General features: G+C 39.4%; 1 long non-coding RNA gene across 4 annotated transcripts in view; it reads left to right on the top strand.

Moving 5' to 3' along the window:
- LOC115660420 overlaps window positions 1-23,096 on the top strand; it is a 49,159-nt gene extending 26,063 nt beyond the window's left edge. Inside the window, exons 2-5 of one of the 4 annotated variants that reach the window (XR_004002814.1) lie at window positions 1,708-1,821; window positions 5,512-5,660; window positions 17,100-17,204; window positions 18,880-18,959. This is a non-coding gene — a long non-coding RNA (uncharacterized LOC115660420). Of the gene's footprint in view, window positions 1-1,707; window positions 1,822-5,511; window positions 5,661-9,035; window positions 11,338-17,099; window positions 17,205-18,879; window positions 18,960-22,596 lie in introns of those variants that run through there. The other 3 variants (XR_004002815.1, XR_004002816.1, XR_004002817.1) reach the window with 3 other exon arrangements.
- Window positions 23,097-23,990: the final 894 nt, after the last annotated feature.

Below are 23,990 nucleotides of genomic sequence, written 5' to 3'. Positions count from 1 at the left end.
AAGCATTGCATTCAGAACTGAACTGGACTGTAAGGTTTGACTATAGGCTTGTTACCACTTACTAGGCTCACTTTGTTGTGTTTCAGTAGTGCATTTAAGGATTTTCATAGGAGCCCCTGAAATGGTCTTGGTTAGTATGCATGGTGAATCATAGAAATAAGTCAGTAACAGACTAGCCTCACTCTTCACTGTCAGGATTAGTAAATACCGTCCTACCTTATTTGAATTACACCCCCTCTTGAAAGGCTGGAGTAGCAGATAGCCCTTATAGAATTCCACAATGACCCAGATTTGGGTGCTTTTAGACCCAGGCAACTAAGACAAGAGAGAGTTCCAAATTCAAGGATCTTACATTGAAAATACTTTTCTCAACTGCCATGTGATTAAACCAGAGTTTACCACAGGAGGAGAGCAGTGATCTCTCAGGTGGCCAGCTTCCAAATCACTGAGGGCCTTCTAGAGATGAAAACCAACAACTTAAATTTGCAATCAGAAATGAACTGGTAGCCAGTGTAGATCTCAGAGCACAGGTGTAATATCCTCTCTGTATGTCTGCCTTCTGCTATATACAGACAGTCTGAAGTCACCCTCTGGCCCTTCAAGTGATGATCTACTTCCAGACAATAACTAGCAGAAAAGTTAACATTACACTGGGCTCTGTGGAAATCTCACAGCAGCCTGTGGGCATGGTGCAGGGTCAGCCTACAGCTAGGCATTTATTTTGGTTGACATTTTCCTTTGTCAAGATTCTGTTTCCTGTTGTTCAGTATGTACTGCCCTGCACATATCCTACCTATTTAACAGTCTTTAGATAAAAGTGAGTATTTTCCCATATCAATAAATGTTCTGGTGCGAAGCTGTGTGCTGGCCTCAGAGAACCATCCCCTGCCATCTATCTCACTACTTCACTGAGTGCAAAATAAGAAGGCTTTCTGTCTAGCAACAAAACAATAATTAATTTTTCATGTGAGCACCAAAGTCTTGAAGAGCACAGAATCTTTTTGAATACACCTGTAAGTGGTCCTGAAGAGAAAGGAACAACAGAACCAAGGAATTGTTTTATTTTCTCCCTTATTAGTTATTTCAAGAAAACCTTTATGTAAAACTACAACTCTTTTAGCTTTTCCCTGACACGTTCGTTCTGAAGACTACACTTGACCTTCAACTATGTCCTTTATTAGGAGGATTATACCTAAACACTCCTTCATTTTATTGCTAATGAAGGCAGATGCAATGTGTTTTCTATCTGATCCCCAGCATTAGGATTATCCCAAGAGTGGCATTTATGTTCTTATAGTTCTTTGGTATAAATAAATATCAAAGTAGGAAGACCAATCTGAACTCCACTAGGAATAATAAACTAAAATAATGTGGCATCCATTTTGCTTGGGGTGTCTAAATGTGTTTTTATAATTGTAGAAGTGTATGGCTTTGCCATGCAGCTGTCATGAATTCCAGGCCATTAAAAAAAAATAGAATGAATTCCAAAGCATTTAAAAAGGGACTCTGCCTTTCAAAGGATGTGTATTAAAAATAGTTTTCATTCTGATATGACATGGTTCTCCAAAGATAAATCTCTCACTTTCTCAAAAACTGAACAAATCTCTCTCCCTTGCAGCAAATAACCACCAAACACAACAATAAAAACAAACAAAGCAATGCCTGCCCTCAAAACCTCTATAACTAATTAAGCTATTTCTTTTACAGGCTGGGCAGAGATAAAAGAGCACAAGATTATTTCTGTTTAATATGTGGGCAGTGCTCAGAGAATATGGTGATGGGGGGCGACAGAAGTACCTGGATGAATGGCTGGATAGACAAGTAATATGTCTTAACATCAGAATAATTCTATTCTATTGTATTGTAAGTATATGGTAAAGAGAGGCAAAGGGGGGGAATTTGTTTTGTAGTTTTTGCTTCATTGTGATGCATAAAGGAGACCTGAACATGTTTGTGTGAGAGCATTCATTTCTGCGTATTTCTTACATTAGCAGTCGCCTTGTTTACCCTACTTCACCCTGAAAAACTCTACCAAAACAGAACTAATAACATTATGACCTCACAAGTACTGTACCAAGAAAAGTGAAAATACGAGCAGTTGAGAAGTGAAGATAGTTTGACAGACTGTTTTAAAATGCTTGGCTTTTTTTTTGTTAACTCTTATTCATTTAAATGTCAAACTGGTGGGAGGAAAAAAATTGTTAAAACAAATCACTTTACACTCTCAATTATAAATTGAGAAAAAGCTAATTCTAGCTCTTTACCTACAAGAAAATGTGCAGGAAAACCCAGATTTATATTCCTAAAACTTTAATTTAAAAACCCACCTTTCAGACCTTCTTTATACATAAGCAAACAAAAGAAAAAAGATGGATAAAAATCCACAGTTTTCTTCAAGCCATGTTTAAAAGATAAATTAAAAAAAAGTCAGATTCTGATCCCCTGGGTTATGTCAATGAGTCATCTCACAGTAGTTAATGGAACAATTTGTGGAGTAAGGTGCTGCATACTGTGAGTAAGGGTTTAAGAATCTAGTCCAAAGTCACTCAGAGAATGTTTAATAGAGAATTAGAATCTAATGTAATTACAGAAATTAATCAATGATCAGTTTATAATGTATCTGTACCAAACATTGGATGCATTTCAGTTTCTGAGTGGTGTACACATCAAATTTTGGTCCCTTTTTCACAGAGTACATAGCACCCTGCTTATATGTAGATCTGTATCTACAGAATTGAACGTAAACAAAGATATGTATGCAGTAGTTTGAGAAGCTAATGTGCTCAAAGATGCAACGTTCTGTTCAGCTTGCTTCATTTTTGTATCTCACATTTGTTCATAGAAAGTAAATACATGCCAAAGGAGGCAGCACTTTTTCCCTTTACTGTATTTTCCTCCTTTGCCCTGGTTTTTGCTAGTAACAATGAACCTTCAAAGGACTGCACGGTTAGATAAATAATCAAAACTGTGGAAATTCCCCATACACACCCAAACCAAGCTACTCAGCCTATGCTCCTCCAGAACCATATTCTATTGCTTGTAGTGGGAAGGATCCCAGTGCTTGCTACCCCTTTGACATCAGGGTTATCTGGGAATCTCACTCCATGATATTCCAAAGGCAATCAGGTGGTTTGCACTCCCTGCTGAATCTACAATATAATCTCCCTTTCTAAGGTGGGGTTGGCTTTCTTCAAGGGAATTGGGGAGAAGGAACAAACCTCCTGATCATCCCACCTCAGAAAGCAAGAGGAGAGGATCCAACTGAAAATTCAGAAAACAGACCTCCCAAATTCCTGTGAAGGCCTCAGAGGAGGGAACCAGACTTCTGGGCCTTCCTTCCATCAAGAAAACCTGCCATATCCACTAAGAGTAGGTGGAAGGTTGAGGAATGATTAGTTCAATTCATCTCCCTCTAGGATGGTACAGGGCTCGTAACTGAATGTTTGGGTCCTAGGAATGGGGAAATCTTGGGGAACATGAGCTGGGTTTGAGGGTTCTTAACATTTCTGAAGCTGCCTGCCTATTCCCAGGGTAATCTATTTTTATTATATTCCCTTCTGTTCTTGGGTTGGTAACATTGCAAGTTATCCATTTTCTCTCTCTCTCTCTCTCTCTCTCTCTCTCTCTCTCTCTCTCTCTGTGGAATCATTGTTTAGACTTGAAATAACTTTACTGGAGGTCAGAAGTCCAGCACAGTAATGGTGACCCTTATAGATTTTACATACCATGTCACACTAACACTCAGTAACTGAAAGAGCAGATTCCAATAGGAAAAAACCAGTAACAACCTAAATCAACTTCTTACAGTGATGACAAGTGTCCAGCTGACCCTTTTCTTTGTTCTGGGTTGAGGTTAAATATGTTGCTTCACCAAATTGACCCATCTAATAGCAAGGAGTAAGGAAAAATGCCTCTAACCAATTCTTTTTAGAGTACACAATGAATGCCAAGGCAGTGTTAGTCTGATGAACATATGAAAACATGCAGAAAAATTACAGTTCAAAGAAACACATTATGTTTACAAGTAAAAAAGTTTTAACAAATGAGATTTTATGGAAAAATCTGTGTATAATCGGAAGTCACTGAAGATATTCTCTGTTTTGACCAAAGGAGATAGTCCTTTGTTTATTGTTTATCTGGGCCTTAGCCCATCCAGCCCAGCAGGTAAATACATTACCGGTGATAAAAGAGGACTAGTCTTCCATTGTAATTACATTTAACTCCCACTTGTTAGTACCTTGAAATTACACATCCAAACCCATATGTTGTTATTTAACATTTATAGTGGGGTAGTCCCTAGAGACCAATCAAGTCAGGTTTCCATTGTGTTAGGTGGTCTACAGATATATAGTAAATGACAGCCCCTACCCCAAACAATTTAGAATAGAGTCATAGCGTTTAAGGTGAGAAGGGACCACAAAATCATCTGAAATGAGTCAATAGAAATTTTGAAGTGGCACAAAAAGCTCTGCATTTTCCCCTTGAAGACTGCTACAGGTGTGAGAGAGACAGACAGACAGACCGACCAACCTCTTCCCAATAAGCAATCAGACTGATTTTAAAGCCTGAAAAGCTGTTCAAGATTATTTCTTCAGATTGTGGGGAAAGAGGGAAAGCTGATGAGCTAAGGGGTTGCCAGAGAATAGAATAGAAGCCCCTACCTCCTGCAAATGTTAAGAAACAGAAAGAGAAGGTGACTGAAGGGGGAACAAATTAGGATAAGTGCCCCTGTTTTTACATATTTATCCAGACCAAGCCTCGGAACCTTCCAAGATCATCCCTTGCCAATTAACATATTAAGCTGGCTATTTAACACCTATGTTTGGATCTCCAGTACAAGAGTCCATAATCGCACATTATAGAAGCCAAGGTCCTGCCTTCTTGGTCTCAAAGTTATCTATCGGTCGGAAAGTTGTTGTTTGTTTGTTTGTTTGTTTTTGTTGTTTTTTTGGCAACAAGAAATGTTCTGAAATCTGAATCCATGGCCAGACATAACAGATAATTAAAACAAAAAAGAACCATTACTTAGAAATGATAATTGCTTTGTCAATTTTCCTTTATTTCCTCAGTACCCGGTATAAATAGGTCCTTGGAAAATATGTAGGAAATAACATGCATAACACCGTTTTTCTACCTGAGTCTAACCTTTGTTTCCTTACTTGTTGCTAAGAGGTAGGTTTTAACTGTTGTCTTTTTCATGACTTCTCAATATGCAAGTTCATACAGATTAAAGTCCATCATTTTAGGCTAACAATTACTTCAAAGGTTCTCATCTTGAGATGTGTAACAACAGCAGCACATTTTCGTCTAGTTCTTCAAAGGTTTTTAATCAAAATCTTGTTTTAAATAATGCCCATAGTAGTCTTATTTTTATTTTTGAAAGCAGAAATATGGAATTAATGGGGCTTCGTTGTCAATTAACTTTCTAAATTGAGGCTAGTAATACTGATGCTTATTGTCTATACTATAACATTTAAATGGAAAGAAAATAAACTATTTTGTATTGGGCAGTTGTGTTCCAGTGGGTGAACGGACTCTGAGTTGATGAAAATTGGCACTGAAGTCAAGACAGCTATGAAAATTTACTCCACCTGAGGACTGCTGGAAGGAATGGCTGGGGGCTATCCATGTTCTACCATTGATTCACTGCATGATCTGAAGTAAGTTACTTCTGTCTCAATGTACCCAAATAAAAATCCCTACATATTTACAGGGCCAGCTCCTCAGTTAATGTTCCTAGTACCTACAAAGGCCCCTTCCAGCAAAGAGCTGTGGATTCCAAATGAGCAGACACCCCTTTGCACCCACACCATCTCACTGAAAAGGTCTGTCAACTCATTTGGATTTCCTGGCTCAAGCAGGACCTGTGGGAAATTACAGGCAAGTTTTCAGTCTTGAGCCTGATTTTCAGAGCAGCTGAGGAGTGAGTTCATTAGTGAGTGCTCACCATGTTCTGAAAATCAGACCGATGGTGTCTCCGATTAGCACACAAACCCCAAGAAACCGCAAATCTGTGGCCACTTTTGACAATGTTGGCCTTCCTATTTTCTGTTGCAAAGCACATATGTAAAGGAAGGTCAGCTGTACTGCTATAGCTGTTAGATCTAAATTGCTCTATGACATGAGTGTTTTCATGAGAATTTACCAGATCTCTATAATTAACAACAGACAAAAATCTAGCTAGCGTTACAATGTACATTACATTTAATCAATTTGCTATTTGTATTCATTATGTATAGCCTCCATTTTTGAGTCATGAAAAATGGAAAGGCAATTATAAGAAGGAAGAGCATCATGGATAACAAATGATACAAGAAGAGCATAAGCGTTATTAATTGGTCAACTGTGCTTGTCAGTATGTTTAAAGTGATTAAGGCAGACGATCAGATAAAACAGCTTTGTCTTTGAAGTAAAGCAGAATAATATCTGGGCAATCACTGGCATGGTATCCTGGCTAGGACTAACATAAACCCATCTACACATGAACTGTGTTAATATAAGCTTTAAAAAGCTTTTTAGCTACAGCTATTACTTAAAGAAGTCAATGTAACTTTGAGTAAAATGTGTTATTTGCAGTGCCTGATAGCCAAACTATAAATAGTCAGTCAGTATCTCTATTACAGCCCCCATTTGCCAGAGGCCGCTAATTCCTCTCTTTTACACTTGAATAGCCTCAAAGAAGGCAAACAAATTAGTGGCTCAGATGTCTTTTTCTGTATAGAAAAAAAGGGAGAACAAATTATTTAAACTTTTTAATCAAGGGACTATCAAAAGGATAAAGTTTTAGCAATTTCATTGGCATGTTCTTCTGAAACACAGCTAAATATAAGTATTAATTAAAAGTAAAAAAAATTGTAAGAGGCTGCAAAAGAAAAAGGAAGGAAGAAAAAAATCTGGTGCCTTTTACTATCTAGGAAAAAACACAGTTTTGGAGCAGTCACAGTATCTTCATATAACAAAAATATGTACTGAACATGTCTACCAGCTATTTTTACAAGCATTTTAAGTAACATAAGCACCTTATATATTTGTCTGGATTTCCAAGTTGCAATGTGTCAACCATTTCAAGCTGCACAAAATTAAGCCTGTGCAGATGTGCATTCTATCCACACCAATAGCTATCAATTAGTTAATCAAAGTCAGTATAACTTCATTTAGTTTCTAGGGGGGCATGTGGCAAGGGGTTGGCCAAATTTTAAGTTAAATAGTAGAATTTAAAAATGTAAAGGGTGTATTTTAAGAGGCCATGAACACCCACAGCAAAGTAGCACTCCACAGCAGCAGTGGAGTTAGAACCCAGGTAAATCATTGGAAGACTGAAAATATTCTCATAAAGGGTAAGTATCTATGCCTGCTGCAGAAATTCTCAAAACAGGAGCTATTCATATCACCAGATCAGATAGGATGCTGCTGACTAAGGGGCTGCTAGAATGTGTCACTGAGTAGCCTGCAAAACCACAGGGAAGCTTGGTTGAAGAATAAGATGTGCTTGAATAGGTCTCTGCTCAGCAGTTTGCTGTGAGCCTGCAATAAGCCGTCCTTCCACTGATTTGGTCCTAATGCCTCCACACTGAGGAGCAGAGGTAGGAAGCAAAGCCAGAAGAATGGGATACATTCTGAGGACCCCTCTCCTCCATGGAGCGACAGGGTCACCATGACAGTCATGAGGGAGGGGCACCAGAGCTGGAAGACTTACACATGCACAGAGGCCTGAGGCCAAACTACAACCCACTGCCTGTCCACATATTGGGTGGCATACTCATCTCTTCCCTCTAAAAATGGGGATTAAAAACAGAGATCCATTGGCAGGTGGGCTCTGATATTGGCCAGACCTCTGGAAAATGGGAGAAGAGGGAGGTTAGAGAAGCTTCCTGAGAGACAAAAATGGAGAAAACAGCACAAAAATACAGCCAGTCCCCCATCCTTTGCTGATCAAGCTCCATATAACTTCGGAGAAGACATTGTTCACAGCAGCCCCTGTTTAAGGAGACAGGATAAATCCATTGACCATTCCTCTTCTTAGGAAATATCAGGTAAATGGCAGCCCTCACTGTGGTGCCCAAATCAGTGTTGGACATTTTGGAAGAGGTCAGTATTTTTAAAAAACTGTTTGGATTTTTTTTAATGTATAAAATTCTTAATTAGTAAGTATTACTTTAGCTACATTATAACCTCTGTAGTTATCCTTTAGGAAAAGCAGTGGTTGGGTGTTCTTACTATGCAGTGTCACATACAGAATCTTAGCCTCGGTCTGTGCTGGAGACGGTGGTTGTAGGGTTGAAACTGAGAAAAGAGATTGGTATAGAAAAATCCATGGCTGACAATCACAAACTTGAAAGAGAGAACCATGGTGATAAGGAAAAACAAAAAAGTCTGGAAAGAGGGGCTGATCTGTCTCATATGACATTTGGGAAATATGGTTTGGCCATAAAGACAGCTGAGCATTAGTAATTATAGGGGGTTTCCTCTGCCACTGCCCTCTTCAGATTAGAAAGAGCTTGGCTGATATCCAGGTCTCAAAGGAAGCTTCCTTTTGTGGAGGTCTCTTATAAAGAGTCATGCAGAAATGTGTTTGGGAGATATTCAAAAAAAAAGAGTGAAAAAGCTGCAAAAGGCATAATGGATTTACAGTCCCTACATTGCCTGGATATTAATGTAGCTATTAAAATCAAGTACCAATTACACCAGCTGTTTAAAGTCTCCCTCCTCCTGAAGGAAAGAACAATTACTAAAATAGTATATTAGTAAAAAATGCAGTGAATAAAAGCACTAGTAGCAGCACCGTGACTGTCTGGCAAACATGATCCAGTAAAGCCAATGCACTTTTTCAAGTAGAGTTGATATATGAATTTGACAACAAAAGCTATCAACAAGGCATCATGAAGTTTTCATTACCTACATTTAGGACATTTATCACATAAGTACCCTGCCATCTATATATAGAGATCTTATTTTCTATCAACAATGGGGAAAGGATGTGAAGATTCTTGACTTGTTGAACTCGTTCTACAAAACACCACTTGTTTATGTTTCAGATTGCCGGGGAGTTTATAAAAAAAGAGAAGTAGCAGAAACATTCTTTGGGACAAGAATTTGAATTGTTTATTTTCCAGTACAAAGGCTTGGGATTTTTTGTGAGGCCAGAGAGCATGAGCTTTTTGATGAAGAGATTGGCCATGCATTTTGGTACTAGGGTATCTTCTCTCAGGGACCACTCAGATGGAGAGAACAAGTATGAGCATGTCCATGGAGATTACATTGTTTTATTCATGTAAACAAGACAAACATATTAGTCATGATAATAAAGGAGGGGATGATGGCATAGAGCAATGTTTTTCTCTCCTGCAAGAACAGGAGAGAAGAATTTTGGCAGTAGTTGGGTATTAAAGCACATATAATCAATCCATTCTCCTGGGCAGTCTCAGCATTATGAAACATCATCATTAGTCTTCTTGGGTCGAACAAATGTATGTTACAAAACAAGGCCCACAGTCCTGCAACTTTTACATACTGCTGCCCTTAAGTGGAAGTGAAGGCACAGAATGAACAAGTTGTGTGGAAAAAGTTGCAGGATTGGTGACTAAGAGGATAACCAAGCATGTTTTATAGAAGGAGCTAAAATAAAAATGTATCTATCTAGAATTAAATAGTGTGTGATGTAGTTATCTTTAAACTTTGGACTGTGCATGTGTACTACAGAATAGGCTGCCACATTGTAGGACTTGTGCTCATTTGGAAGAATATTTATATGCAGGATATTCCAAGGACTTGCACATACTCAGCTTCTATTGGTTCATGGTTGATTGGGAGTAATTATGTGGTCTTAAGAAGTATCAGTGGTCAGCCATAAAGTTCAATTATGTTGACATGGGAGATCAATAACAGGAGTCTGAAGCAATTGTAAGACCCAGGATTCAAAAGTTGGTTGGCTAAAAATGACCATTTGATTAATCAGTCCTAGACTTCAACTATAATATGACCTCAAAGATCAATAACTGGTGCAATTCTTCACATCAAAGCACTATTTAATCAATTGGTTATGCCACTAACCTAAGCTATGTTACTCTCTTCATCTCTAGAGCACATATAATGCAATATGCCTCAGTATGAAAGTGCTCAAATTGGTAGATTAAGATCCACTACCTACTGTATGGCATACTTTACTTTCTACCAGTATCAGAAGAATATTGTTAAATCTGTCATTATTAATTTCTGTAATAGACTGCAGCTACCAGCACACACTGAGTTCTGTTTTAGTTCAACACAAGACAGAGTCCCTCAAAGTAAATATTAATCAGGATCAATAAATCTTGTCACTGATCTCAACAGAAGCCAATATCTGATATGACACTCTGGCCTCCCTATTACCTTTGCCCCCCTCCCAAGTGGATTTTTCCTTTCTCCTTTCCCATATTAGATGTAGTCATCCACCTCTGACACCAGACAGGCTGATTTTCTTCCTATGCATCCCATCTGGACATAGTGACTCTTTACTCTGTTCCTGGGACCCTGCCAGGACTGTCTTCCTCTCTCTCACTAGCCAGCATCATACCACTTTTTATAACTCACTCTTTGGAGTAAGTGTTGTGATACACCCCCTGCTTCCTCCCCTCTGCCCCACAGGCTCACACAGCCCACACTTCCCTCTATCTCCCTGAAGGCCGCATGTTCTGTATGATTCAGTCATGTGACTGAATCACTGACATATGAGTGTCATCCAGTTACCCTAACCTGTTATCCACTCTGCGCTATCCTGAAACATGGATGTTACCTGGGAGTGTCAGAAATTGGAAGGTATCTGGCGTGCATGGGACCTTTCCTCTTTCTGGCTCCTCCTGATTTTCTTTGCAGCAGTAAGCAGCTAACGGGCAGCAAGTAACCATGAGGTTCTGCTCATGTTATTTTTCTCTTGGGGTATAGTATGATCTGGCATAGGTGATATTAGACACAGTTGTGGATGGGGATGGTTTCTGGCCCCATTTCACTGTGGTGTTGTAAAAGCAAACCTACAGCCAGAAACAGTCAGCACTGAAGCACACCTTTACTGCACCCCTGCTTTCTAGTTTGATTGACCAAAGGTTGGACCTCCTTTGAATGGGCCCAGATCTCAAGGATGTATTGTTCATTATCCACTAGGGACTTCTGCCATTGCATAGCCGTTATTGTCTCCCAAGACTGCGGGGATTTGCTGTAACATCAAAAAAGTAGAACAACAAACTGAAAGCCAATATTTAAAAAGCCAGATGTTCAGGGCCTCATGTAATCGTTGTGCTGAATTTGGGAGTGTAGTTAGTGACCTACTGCATAGAAGGCTGAGTATGTCTAACAATTTGACTAAACAAGCCATATGACGGTGCTAATTTTATATATAACAAACTTGTTTTCAGATAGTTTAGTTAAAATAGTTAAAAAATAATCTAGAAATGACTTATTGTAATTGAGCAAAGAGCTTCAGATGTTTTCCTTAAGGATGAAAATGTGTCTATTTTCTCCCCACTTTTTTCAATCAAAATTAAAAATGGATTATTCTTTTCAATCAACATTGTGAAACTTGAAAAAATTTGACCAGCTCTGCTCAGCACAAAAAATGAGAAGCATGAGAGGCCTGTGGTATCTGAAGAATTTTTTCACAGGGCATCCTTTAAATCAGAGCAGTCTTTTGGAGGATTGACTACCAACCATTAGAGAATTCTTTAAACACAGTCCTATAGAGGGCAAGACCTTTACGAAAACTTTGTATGAGAAAAATGTGTGTAAAGCATTAATTATAAAGAAAAACATTTTCAATTGGACATCCTCCCTGGTGAAGCTATTTTAGAGCATAGTATCTAATAACCACTGTTCTGTGCCTTCAGTAAATAGATGTACAAATGGACAGACAGATCCTTCATTTCATTGTTCAGGCGCATCACACTGAAGGAATGTGCCTATTTTGAGTGTCTCAGTGCTGGCTTTTAGACACCTTTGTTTGAAAATGGGGCACCCTGATGTTATTTTCAGACTGCTTCCGTAAGGCAGTGCTTGTGCCTGCATATGGCATTACAGCAGCAGCTATTCATCCTTCTCAGGAACTGCAGGAGGTACCTCTTTTAAAAAGACCTTTTGGTAGGGTGACCAGACAGCAAATGTGAAAAATTGGGATGGGGGTAGGGGGTAATAGGAGCCTGTATACAAAAAAGACCCAAAAATCGGGACTGTCCCTATAAAGTCAGGGCATCTGGTCACCCTACCTTTTGGGGAATGTATTTGAGGAAAAAAGAAGGCTCATTACAGGTAACATAAGCCAGAGAGCCAACTCGCTGGCCGGTGTATCAAATAAAGTTCCGAACAGTGGCAGAATTGCAGTCCCTTTCTTCAGGGATTTCTCAAAACCAAAACAATTCAACATAAATCAAACAGATAAAATAGATCGTGCTGCGTGGCTATTTCCCAGGTCTTTTTCCCGAGCCAGCCTCCTGCATGTTCCCAATAGGCGTCTCTCCCCAACCCGAGTTCCTTGCTGGTCTTTTCTCTGAAGTCCAGGTGACCTGCAGGCTATTTGTGGCATCAAATCCTGCCCCCCATCTTGCCCTTTTACATCGTGATGCAGGTTTAGCATTAGTGGTAGCTGTGCTGATTCTAAGTTATCTGCTAGGGTTGTCTGTATTTCAGAATGTTTTGGTTTGGCAGCTGGTCTGTAAGCATCTGTGCTGCAATTAATTTCTCTCAAGTTCAGCTGTAGGGAACCTTGTGTATGTTGTCAGTGCCTTTATGATATAATGGTTATGAAAGTATCAAAAAAATAAATCCATCATGTAGGAGGTAGCTAATTAGTCATGAGTGGAGTTAAGCCCAGCTCCCTGAAAAGGCCACCCCACCTTATGATAGTTAGGCAATGGTGTAGGTCACACCAACTCTCCCATCCCCCCCAAAAAAATCAACCACCACCCACCAGCTCTGGCCTCAGGTATCTGAATATCCTGTATGTGGACAGAAAAGAATTTTTCTTATTACTCCAATTCATTTGATAACAAAAGGACCTTAAAATCCTCTCAGAAGGGAATTGCAACAATAAGGATATTCAACAATTAAAAAAAAGGATACCAGTATATAAAATATTCAGCTGCAAATGAAAAAAAGAACAGGAGCATTTTCAAAGGGAAGATTCTTCCCCGATGCCATAAGCATTCTTCAAGAAAGTCAGCTGGTGAGTGATGTGCAGTTATTTAATGAGTTAATCTCTCTGAGCTATTTGAACTCTCAGAAGAATCCTGTGGCACCTTATAGACTAACAGACATTTTGGAGCATGAGCTTTCATGGGTGAATACATGCATCTGAAGAAGTGGGTATTCACCCACGAAAGCTCATGCTCCAAAACGTCTGTTAGTCTATAAGGTGCCACAGGATTCTTTGCTGCTTTTACAGATCCAGATTAACACGGCTACCCCTCTGATACTTAACTCTCAGAAGGGCTCCCACCCTGTTAGCTATGTGATATCTTTGAAATGAGCCTTCCAAATGATAAGAATATATTAAAAAGCAGCTAATTTAAACTGAACTTTACCAGAATTCCCATCTGGATCAGGTTGGTGAGTAATGAGAGGAGGGGCAGGGGGGTTGTTATTGTTGAGCTCTTCTGTAATTACTACAGTCAAGTCTGAGATAGCCACTGGGCTACATAAATTATTCCTGGTATCAGTGGAGATACATCAGTGATAATTTGGATCTCCATTTCACAAGCTTGGTCTTACTGTTCTTTCCACACAGCAATTCAAAAGAGAGTTATTGGCTGCAGTGATTTAAATCTAGCTGCACATTAGCTCACTCACATATTTCCTAAACAGATAATGCAGGGCCAATAAACAGTGGCAAAAAAGTTTCCCCTGACTATCTAGTCACATTTCCATTTGATCATGTTCTCAACCTTTCTGACAAACATTCAAGTGCGCTAGTTTTGTGAAAAGCAAATATTGAGCCCAAATGCTTAAATGTTAATTGAATGCAAATTTTGAATGATAATGCTGATTGTAATAGATGCAATTCACAATCTAGGTCCCCTGCTTTGTTGGTTAGTTTTGTAAGTCATTCACTCAAGTAACAAAAATACTAGCATGTGGTATCTCCATTTCTGTCTCCTTTCATGTTCACCCCACTATTCCCTCCTCTGCACCAGTGATGCTATCCATACTGCCCATTAGCAGCCATCTCCTGTTTCCACCTACATTCTTCTGTGCATTCCCCAGCTCATGATATGCCCTCCCCAAACAAGTTCTCCTGGCCACTTACTTCTCTATATTAAAATACCTCCTTAAAACTTCTGCCATATCTCCCACAAGTGAGAGAAAATTAAACTAATTTTAATATACCCATGCCTTGCTGAGTAATCACACGATCCAATCATAGAATACCAGGGTTGGAAGGGACCTCAGGAGGTCATCTAGTCCAACCCCCTGCTCAAAGCAGGACCAATCCCCAACGAAATTGTCCCAGCCGGGGCTTCATCAAACCTGACCTTAAAAACTTCTAAGAAAGGAGTTTCCACCACCTCCCTAGGTAACCCATTCCAATCATTGTCATCTTTGTCCTTCCTCTCACCTTTCCACCTTCTTGTTGGCTTATGACCCTCACTTGTGGCCAGGGTGTGATCTTGCAGGGACACAATCTCTTGTCCTCCTCCTTGAGCAGCATGGCTCCACAACACCTGCCTGTTCAGTGCTGTTACTTAAAAGCCACAACCTGGCCTATGTATTTTCTTTTCTTACATATAAACATACAACAATGGCCATATTTACAAGAAGAGCAGACTGGACAAAGTCCACACAGAAAAAACTTCACCTGAAGACTTCACACTGAAGAACACTGTAGGAGAGAAATACTTGACATTTCCACTGTTGTCCCGTCAGAACGGCCTTTATGCTATGGTGATGGACCTGGTATAAAACAGATTATAGCCCTCATTGTAGATAATGCTTTTAGTGAATAGTATTCCAGGAGCAAAAATGCTCTAAATTATTTATCCTCTCTTCTAAAATACATTGCCTCTCATCCATCTTTAGATCTTTTCTAACCTGCTCTTTCCTAATATTCAGTTCACATCAAAACTGACAATCTCAGCAGCTGATTTACCAGCAGAGGCTGAGTGAGTTGTTTTTAGAAAATATATAGTACATTTACTAGCACATTAGAAAGTAAGTACAACTAATCAGCAATTGGTTACACAAGTAGAGTGTATTTTGTGATCATCATCATTGGTTTCATATTCATATTTGTTCAGCCATTCTTTGAGCTGGTCAGTAAACAAGAGATCATCATATCTGAACATTTTCACAAAAATGTCATCCACTTTTTTCAATCAAATTTCATTGAAGATTTTCATCTACAAAGGGAAACATTCAGAAATTTTCACCAGCTCTACCTAGTCTCTAGTTCCCCAAATTCAGCATTCACAACCAATCTTCCAGTTATCAGTCAAAATTAGCACTAAGATTCTTCTATACTCTGTTAACTAGACACTGGTTGCATAAAAGTAGCCCATTCATAGTTTGAGGACAAACCCAGCTGGACTGAAACAGTTTGGGGCAAGGTCTCTTTGCTCCGCAATTGTACAGCACCTAGCACAATGGGGTCCCTGTCCATGACCGCAGCTCCTACCTGCTGTTGCAATGCAAATAATTATAAATGATTTCCCCCTTTTTCCAAGCTTGTATTAGGAGGCAATCTGCATTTCCAGAAACAGCCCTACCTGTCACAGGTGTCACTGGTTCCAGCAAAGCAGTGAGAAGCTGCATTTGAACTGTAAATTGACACCTTTTGGATTTACAGTTTCTGTGCATGCTCTGAAGCTAAGGAAGTCAGTTACATAGTTTTCTTACAAACCATTTGCTAGGGTGAGTCATCTTCACTGCACTTTTATCTCCAGTCCAGAAGGCTCAAAACAACTATACCATACTGAAACTTCCTTGGAAAGGCTCCAGTACCTCCCTTTAGACAGCTCTTTATTTTCACTATTTAAATGATACACATGACAAATAATACAGAGTAATTATTTTAAATTCTAATAATTTGCCATGATAGTACAGTGGATACATTATATTTTCCTCTAATAAAATTAGGTGTTTTCTGAACTCAGATCAGAACCGATGTTTTTGAGCATATTATGCTAAATGCTATTCTAAATGTCTGATTTATTAAATTTATTGTAAACTGACTTCAGAGTAGGGTTATTGTTTTATAATTTGAAAAACATCTGAGGGTCACCCTGTCCCAAAACCACTGACCAAGATTTAGCAATGGTATTTCACAGTGGTGGTGTAGTGTACTTGGTAGGCAAAAGCAGAGGGGAAGGGGTGTTACACTGTGATAAAAGGTTGTTTAATAATAGATAATACAACTGGTTGTCCAAAAAAAAACAAAAAAACAAAAACCCACCCAAAAGAACTGGGATGTTATTTAAACTGGAACAAATGAAACTGGATTCCACCTACCTACAATAATATTAAATATATGAATATATAATAAAGTTTTGAATACACACACTGACTATAAGTTATCACTAAGTGTATTTCACTAAATATAACCCTCTAAATTAAAAAAAAATCTGAATCTCTGTATGTATTATCATGATTTTTTATTTATTTTTAGTTCTAGGTTCCCCTTTTCCCAGATCTCTCACTGGGTTCTGTCTAGTGCCCAAGTCAGTCTTTGAACCTCAAAGCACCTCTCAACTTTCTGTAGAGATGGACTTGATTCCAGTGATGCTTGTTTGCAGGTTTGCACATTAGATCAGACCCATGGGATCTTGGACTCATGTTCTGGGTCTCCAGGACAACACGTATCAATGACAGGAGATGATTGAACCCAATGCGCATGAACATCTAGGTGCAGATGCTTAGTAACATCCATCAGACACGGACTGACTTGACCAGTCAGCTTTAAGTTGACGGGCCCCTCTGCTGCATGTCAGTCTGTCCTGCCCAATATCAGCCTCTCCACTCAATCCCTCTGGCTGCACCCCTCCCCTTGCCACATTTCTCTCCATTTAATCCCAGATTATCTGTGTCTCTCTTAAACTCCCCCCTGCCTGCATCTATCCCTCAACTGTCCTCCTCTTCTCTTCCAGCTGTCACTTCCCCTCCATCTGAGAGGAGGGGCCACTTCCTCTCCATCGCACAAGGACAGTGCAGTCACCTTGAACAGACCCTAAATCATGTATCCCCATACAGGGGTGAGTTCCTTTACCATATTTACTTTTAGAAGAGGGCCAGATCCTCAGATGGTGTAAATTGACACCATTCCATTGACTTCAACGAAGCAATACCAATTTACAGCAGCTAAAGATCTGGTCCAATCATTTTCAAATATATGTATTCGGAATTCAGCTTTTATAGACTTACTTATATTAATTTCCGTAGAAGTCCTCACATCACCACAGGATTTGACCCCATAATATTAAATAAAAGTTACTAACAGGAGAACTTGGAAAGTAACTTCCAGCAGTAATTATGGTGTCTGGCCAGTATGCTCTCTTCCATTGTCATAAAATCACAATGAAATCTGGAGACCTAATATCAGGTTATTCTACCAAAGCAGTCAGAAAATACTCACCATTTTTAATTGCTAACATTTACTTAATAGTTTAAACAGCAGTGAAATGAAAGGTTCTTAAATTTTATACTACTTTAAACAATAACTGTTTGTAATGTGTTGGGAAAGATTATTAAAGTTCACTTCCATACCACAGCTGCAGGAGTCTGAATAGGAGAGTGAAGAAGCTGTAACATTGAAAAGGTCAGGAATGACATTCATGTACTCCAGCTGTCAAATCAAGGGAATGTTAACAAAACTAGTCCCTAGTATAGTAGCTACTTTTCTGCATGTAATTTGGTCTGATCCTATGTGTGCGCTAGATTAATGACTAAACCAAAGGAAGGACCATAACTCTGCAGCACACCATTTTCTGAGTCTGCCCTGCCCTTTGTGAGCTGATGAATTCAAGTCCCCTAAACTAGCTGGCTTAATTGACAATGTAGCTAAAATATTCCACAGGAGGCTGTTCAACAATCCTGAAAGTTAGGGGCTTAAAAATTGCCCTATATTAAAAATTAGATAGGAATTTTAAATATTATTTATATACATCTATATATAGATATATAGAGAGAGAATTTTTAAATGATAATAGCAAAGCATGAGATTTTGTAATAACACAATAGAAAAGTCTTTACCTTAGACCAAATCCTTTGGAGATGGCCTGGTTCTAATACTACAGAGTCAAGGAACCTCACTTCAATTTCAGCAGCCAATCCAACATTCAAGCAAGATAGTACAGATGTAACAACCCTAAATATGGCTCATCTGTCAATGAGGACTGAATCTGGGACTTTCATCACCAAAAGCACAGGCATCTATCACTTGAATAGTATTATATGAATAGTCTCATATCTTCTATGTACCCCAGCCAGTGTGCTATACAGAGAACCACCTTCCTGGGAAATACAGCAGACGCAGGAACCACTTTTGACCCACAGCATGTTAATTTTGGTGCAAAGACTAATGCTCAGTCTTTAGACAAACTGATTGTAACTGTTGTTGGCCCTTTTATAATTCCACTGGTGTATGTGTTATTAACCTATATTTTAAAGGTGTTATATAAAGGCTGAACATACAATGCAAATTATCATAGGTAGCAAGGAATCAATGCTTAAAAAAGACATTTTGTTCATTTATTGCCCCATATCATACATCAAATTCTGTACTGTTTTTTGCTATGTGAAAAGATGCATAAGTAATAACCTGACATGATCTATGACAATATATTAAACCAGGATGTAGCTTTCTGGAGAATGCAGGCATCATATAATATAGATTACTTTATTCTTCATTGTTATTTGACTTTTTAATAGAGAAACATTACAAAGCCAGAAACAATACTGAAAATTAATGAAACATGTACAATTGCAAGTCTTCAAAAAAAACAAAACAAAAAAAAAACCCCGAAGTGACCTTCAGAACAGACATACTAAAAATTAAGAGAACTTCTAAATAGGTGGTTTATCAATAATCAATGACAAATTATACTCCTCCCAGAAACAAATACAAAGAAGACTTTTCAGAATTACTCCACTCTAGAAGTAAATCACACACCAAAATTACCAGAAAAAAAAGCATAAATGGACTAATGTATGTGTGCACATACCCATTCACCCACACCAAGAATGAAGGAAATTAGAGAGAGGGAAAAATATATGCCCACCAAAACCCAGGTCTACTTGAGGAATATAAGAAAGCCGTATTTTCACTCACCTCCTATGCCTACATGTTGGAAGATATACAGTTAATGAAGAAATGTATTTCCTTTCTTGTGTCAGTATGTTTTTAACATTGCATGCTTTTTCTTTCTGCAAACTCACAAACATCTTGTGCTGTGAATGGGTTGGTTGTTTCGGAGTTGGTTAATCTCAACAGAATTCTATGAGAAATCTGCGCTATATTAATAACAAGCGGTTCCAATTACAATGTAAATCTATAGAAAACACAGCTGTATTAGCAATCAAGAAGTCTTCTTATAATATACTTTTCCAGGAAAACCAATACCAGTCTCAAAAACTCTTAAAGTGCATCTGGATCTGAGCCAGTTGATAGAACCAGAAATAATGCCAATGCTACCTATACACAGTTGCCTGTGGAGCTGGAAAAGAGATCACTGTACAGAATCCAAAGAAAGAGTAAATAGATCTCAGCCCCTTTGTAGCCATGTGAAAGGAGACTCCACTCAGAGATAACAAGGTCTAAGCAAGGTCAAGGAGAGCAGCCAGGAGCAGCAATATCTAAACACTGGTGTGGGTATGGGGTCAAGAAGAATTACAGAGAGGGGAGCCAAAAACTCATGCAAGTTTTAGTCCCATACCTTTGCTGGAGAAAAGGTTTGTTCAAAAGAGCTTCCAACAATTTAACATCATGCTTTCTCGAAAAGACATTTTCCTTTATCCTCACCAGGAAGCCTGACAGTACTAAGACTATAGGTCTTCCAGATGTCATTCAAATCTCCTAGCACACTCCATCATCCAAAGGAAAGCTACCAAGATCCCTCTGGAATTGTGTGTCTTTCTGCAAACCAAGCCAAAGGTTGAGACACAAATTTTTCCTCCTCCCCCACCCAGCTGCTACCGGCCCATGGAGTAAGGAAAAGCCAACTCAATGTTTGAGCTCTGATCCTCTGCATAGTAACAACTCACCCCTGGGAAAATTTATTATTAAAGGAAGGTTTTACACTGATATGTTAAATATTTATGCAGCACTTGAATATGCAGAGACTTCTGTTTACCTGTACCTACAATTTTAAGATTTTAATGTTTTTAATTGTTTGAGATCTGTAGTGATTAAAAGCCGCTTGCAGGATTTGGGAATGACCATTCTTGATTTTCAAATATTCTATTAGTCAAGGGGTTCTCAAATCTTCTGTAGCATGGGCCACATCTTAAGAGAGATTGGCTTATGAACACCTACCTGCACATCCCTGATTGCATAAGCTACGGTGTCTGTCCTTCCTATCTGTTGGTATGTCTGCACTGCAATCAGAGCTGTGACTGCAGCTCACAGGCATACCCATGCTAGCTTTGATGTAGCTAGCATAGCTGAAAATAGCAGTGAAGATGCAGTGACAGAGACCCCCGCGTGAGCTAGGAAGGCAAAGATATATCCAGGAGTCTGAGTGGGCTTGAATAGCTCACCCTGCTATGTCTTCACTGCTATCTTTACCGACATGCTAAAGATGATTATTTAAATACATACTGTTTTTAGCTGAAGTCACACCTTCAACGGCAGTGCAGACATACTCTGACTGTGAAGACCGCTGTTTCTCCTATTTGCGGTCTAGTGACATACCTTGGCCAACAGCAGCAATTCGTTATGTGGAAAAGTGATATTAGGAATTGCTATAGCCAAGATATCAGAGGGGTAGCCGTGTTAGTCTGGATCTGTAAAAGCAGCGAAGAATCCTGTGGCACCTTATAGACTAACAGACGTTTTGGAGCATGAGCTTTCGTGGGTGAAAACCCACTTCGTCAGATGCATGTCATCTGATGAAGTGGGTTTTCACCCACGAACACTCATGCTCCAAAACGTCTGTTAGTCCATAAGGTGCCACAGGATTCTTTGCTGCTTTTATAGCCAAGATATTAACCACCATTGCCATAATATCTGACACTGTCATGTGTGGGTTCAAATTATAGCTTGGATCACAGGTGATACTTGCAAAAATACTTCACGTTTGAATTATGTTTTAGGGTGGTATAATTACATCTGTAAAGCTCTGTAAATATGCTTCATCCATGCTGAATGCTATGTATTATTATTTTGGTACTATTGGCAGTCTATAAAAAGAGCCTATTGACTAGAACAACAGGAATTTTGCCAAGCAATACTGAAGTGACACTGGCAGAGATGTCAGGAAGCTTGAACAATGCAAACCTATATTATACTTGGTTCAAGACAGTGCTATTGTTGTCCTCCACTTAATAAGGCCTTATAAGCACTAAACTCAGTTACAATTTTCTGTTAAAGTTCATTGCCCTCGTAAAGGACAAGGAAAGGCAAATCTGTAGCTAACAAAGTAACAGGAGAGCAAAGAACAGAAGAAAAATGAGGTAACGTAAATAAAAAGAGAAAAAGAATCAATAGTACCTGTTAGTTGCAAAATGATAAGAGCAATTGGTCATTTGCCCAGCATTGTGTGAGCGGAATCACTAGTGGGCAATTTGTCTGCTCACGACTGTGGTGGGCCAATCAAGAAGGCAGGCAGAGCATTGCATTCTTAAGAGGTACAACTGATTCTGAATATAGAATCCCTAGTTGATTGGGCAGGTCTCACTAATCAGTTATTTTGTAAATGGGAGGACACCAAATGCATCAGTTAGAACCTTATTTTTAATTCCATTTTAAAAAAACAACCCAAGAAGGCTCATTGATTAGTTTCTACATTACAATTCATTTTCATTGTGGTGCCACATGAAATCTCAATACAATACATACAGCCAATTTGCCTCCTACACACACAAACACACACACACGATAGATAGATAGATAGATAAAAGTTAAATTTTAATAGCAGTGTTTCCTGACTGCGTCCATTCAGTTCCTTACCATACGATTGATTATTTTACTTTAGAGATGCTGATTTGCTCTTTGTGCTCTAGGTCACTGATGATATGTAAATGCTTGATACACATAAAAAGGAGCCCTACTGTGGCACTGGTAGATAGGAAGTTCATTCTTTGTAGCACACTCCCAATTGTCACACCTGAATGAATGGAAATGAGTGGGATTATCAGGAGTCAGAGTTCCTGAATGAGGACCGGTAGCCAAATCCCAAGAGGTTCTGAGCATCTTCATCTCCCATTTACTGACAACACACTCAGGATTTGGCTTTCAGGAAGGATTTAAAGCAGAGAATTCCATTTCAAAACACAACAAAAAAAACTCTCTCCGATTGATAGAAAGGAGAGCTGGGTTGGCAGCAGACCAGTCAATTCAAAAGCAGGTAAATACGACAGACTTCTATAATGTGCTGGAAAGACTGATATTGTTTTAGCCTAAGAATATGTTTTTTTTTTCGTACAAAGCCCATGGTGTTACCTGGAAGCTTATTTAACTGACGATTACTGACAGTATGATTTCAGTGAGAAGTTCTCCCTATGTCAAGCTCTGCTGCTGGAAGGTGCTGAACAACTTTGCTATCGTGCAACGCATCTTGTCTTCTAGCATCAGTGAAGTGCGATGGATCGATTGTGCAGACCTGATCTTTCTCTCCTTTTAGACTTGCTCTGATACAGAGAGGCCCTTTATTCTACAATGATAAAGGACCTAAATCTGTTTTACTTCTGGAAAGGCCATTAATCTATGAGCTAAATTTAGGGATAATTGGGACCCATGAATGTCCTTCAGTGTCACCCACATAACCAGCCTGGAGGTGTTGTATTAATTTAGAATGTAATAAGAGGCCCAAAGAGTCAGAGGTGTTAACATGATCCTGTCACTGTCCTACATTAAACAGCCTTAAACAAGATTTAGGATACAGAGATCTCAGCTTGCTTATTACCGTGGCAAACACCATTAAACACTATTAACCACTTTTCCTTCTTCTTCTGTATCTTTAATAAAAGGTTAAAATTTTACTTTTCAAATGCTTTAAGTAAGGCTTTCATTTTAATGTCTTGTTCCTTTTCCCTTCAGTTGAAGAGAGACTTGTAGGGGAGGGGGCAGGGACTTTGACAGTTTGTTAGATGGTGTTAAAGAGGGTAGTAATTGTCCTTTAGAGAAAAAAAGAAGCTGGTTGAGATGGACGGGGGTGTTGTGACTGTTAAAGTCTCATCCTGTTTCATAGAAAAACAAACGCAAACGCAAACACAAACGCAAACACACACACACACACACACACACACACACAAAGAAAGGCAAAGGGTTTCTTGCTTCAGTGTTGACTCTCATTTGCAACTAAGTTGGAAAAAACAGAAGCACAACATATGATTTTATCAGTCACCTTGCAAATTTGTACCAGTATTGGGCTGTTTAGGGCATTGCATTTAGCTGCCTTTCAGGGGTGGCAGGTTTGTATAATTTTTGGTGGTGCTCAGAATGGGTCCAAGTCCCGACCTCCCCACACCTGCCTAAGGTTCTGGGATGGGGGTTGGGTGTGGTCTTTGGGATGAGGTGTAGGAGGGGCTGAGGGGTGTGGGATGCAGGCTCTGGGCTGGGGCAGGGGGTTGGGGAGCAGGAGAGGGTGAGGGGTGTGGTGCTTACCTCGGACAGCTCCCAAAATCTACCTGAACACCCCTTTGGCAGCAACTGCTAGGCAGAAGGGCCGGGGGGGGGGTGCCTCCGCATGGCACTGCCCACAGGCACCGCCCCTGCAGCTCCCATTGGCCACAGTTCCTGGCCAATGGGAGTTGCGGAGTCAGCGTTTGGGGTGGGGGCAATGTGCACGCACACACACGTATGTACGTACATACGTGCCATT

The sequence above is a fragment of the Gopherus evgoodei genome, chromosome 12 (assembly GCF_007399415.2).
Source record: "Gopherus evgoodei ecotype Sinaloan lineage chromosome 12, rGopEvg1_v1.p, whole genome shotgun sequence".
In the NCBI taxonomy this organism is placed as follows: Eukaryota; Metazoa; Chordata; order Testudines; family Testudinidae; genus Gopherus; species Gopherus evgoodei.
This window is presented reverse-complemented; position numbering and strand designations above follow the sequence as displayed.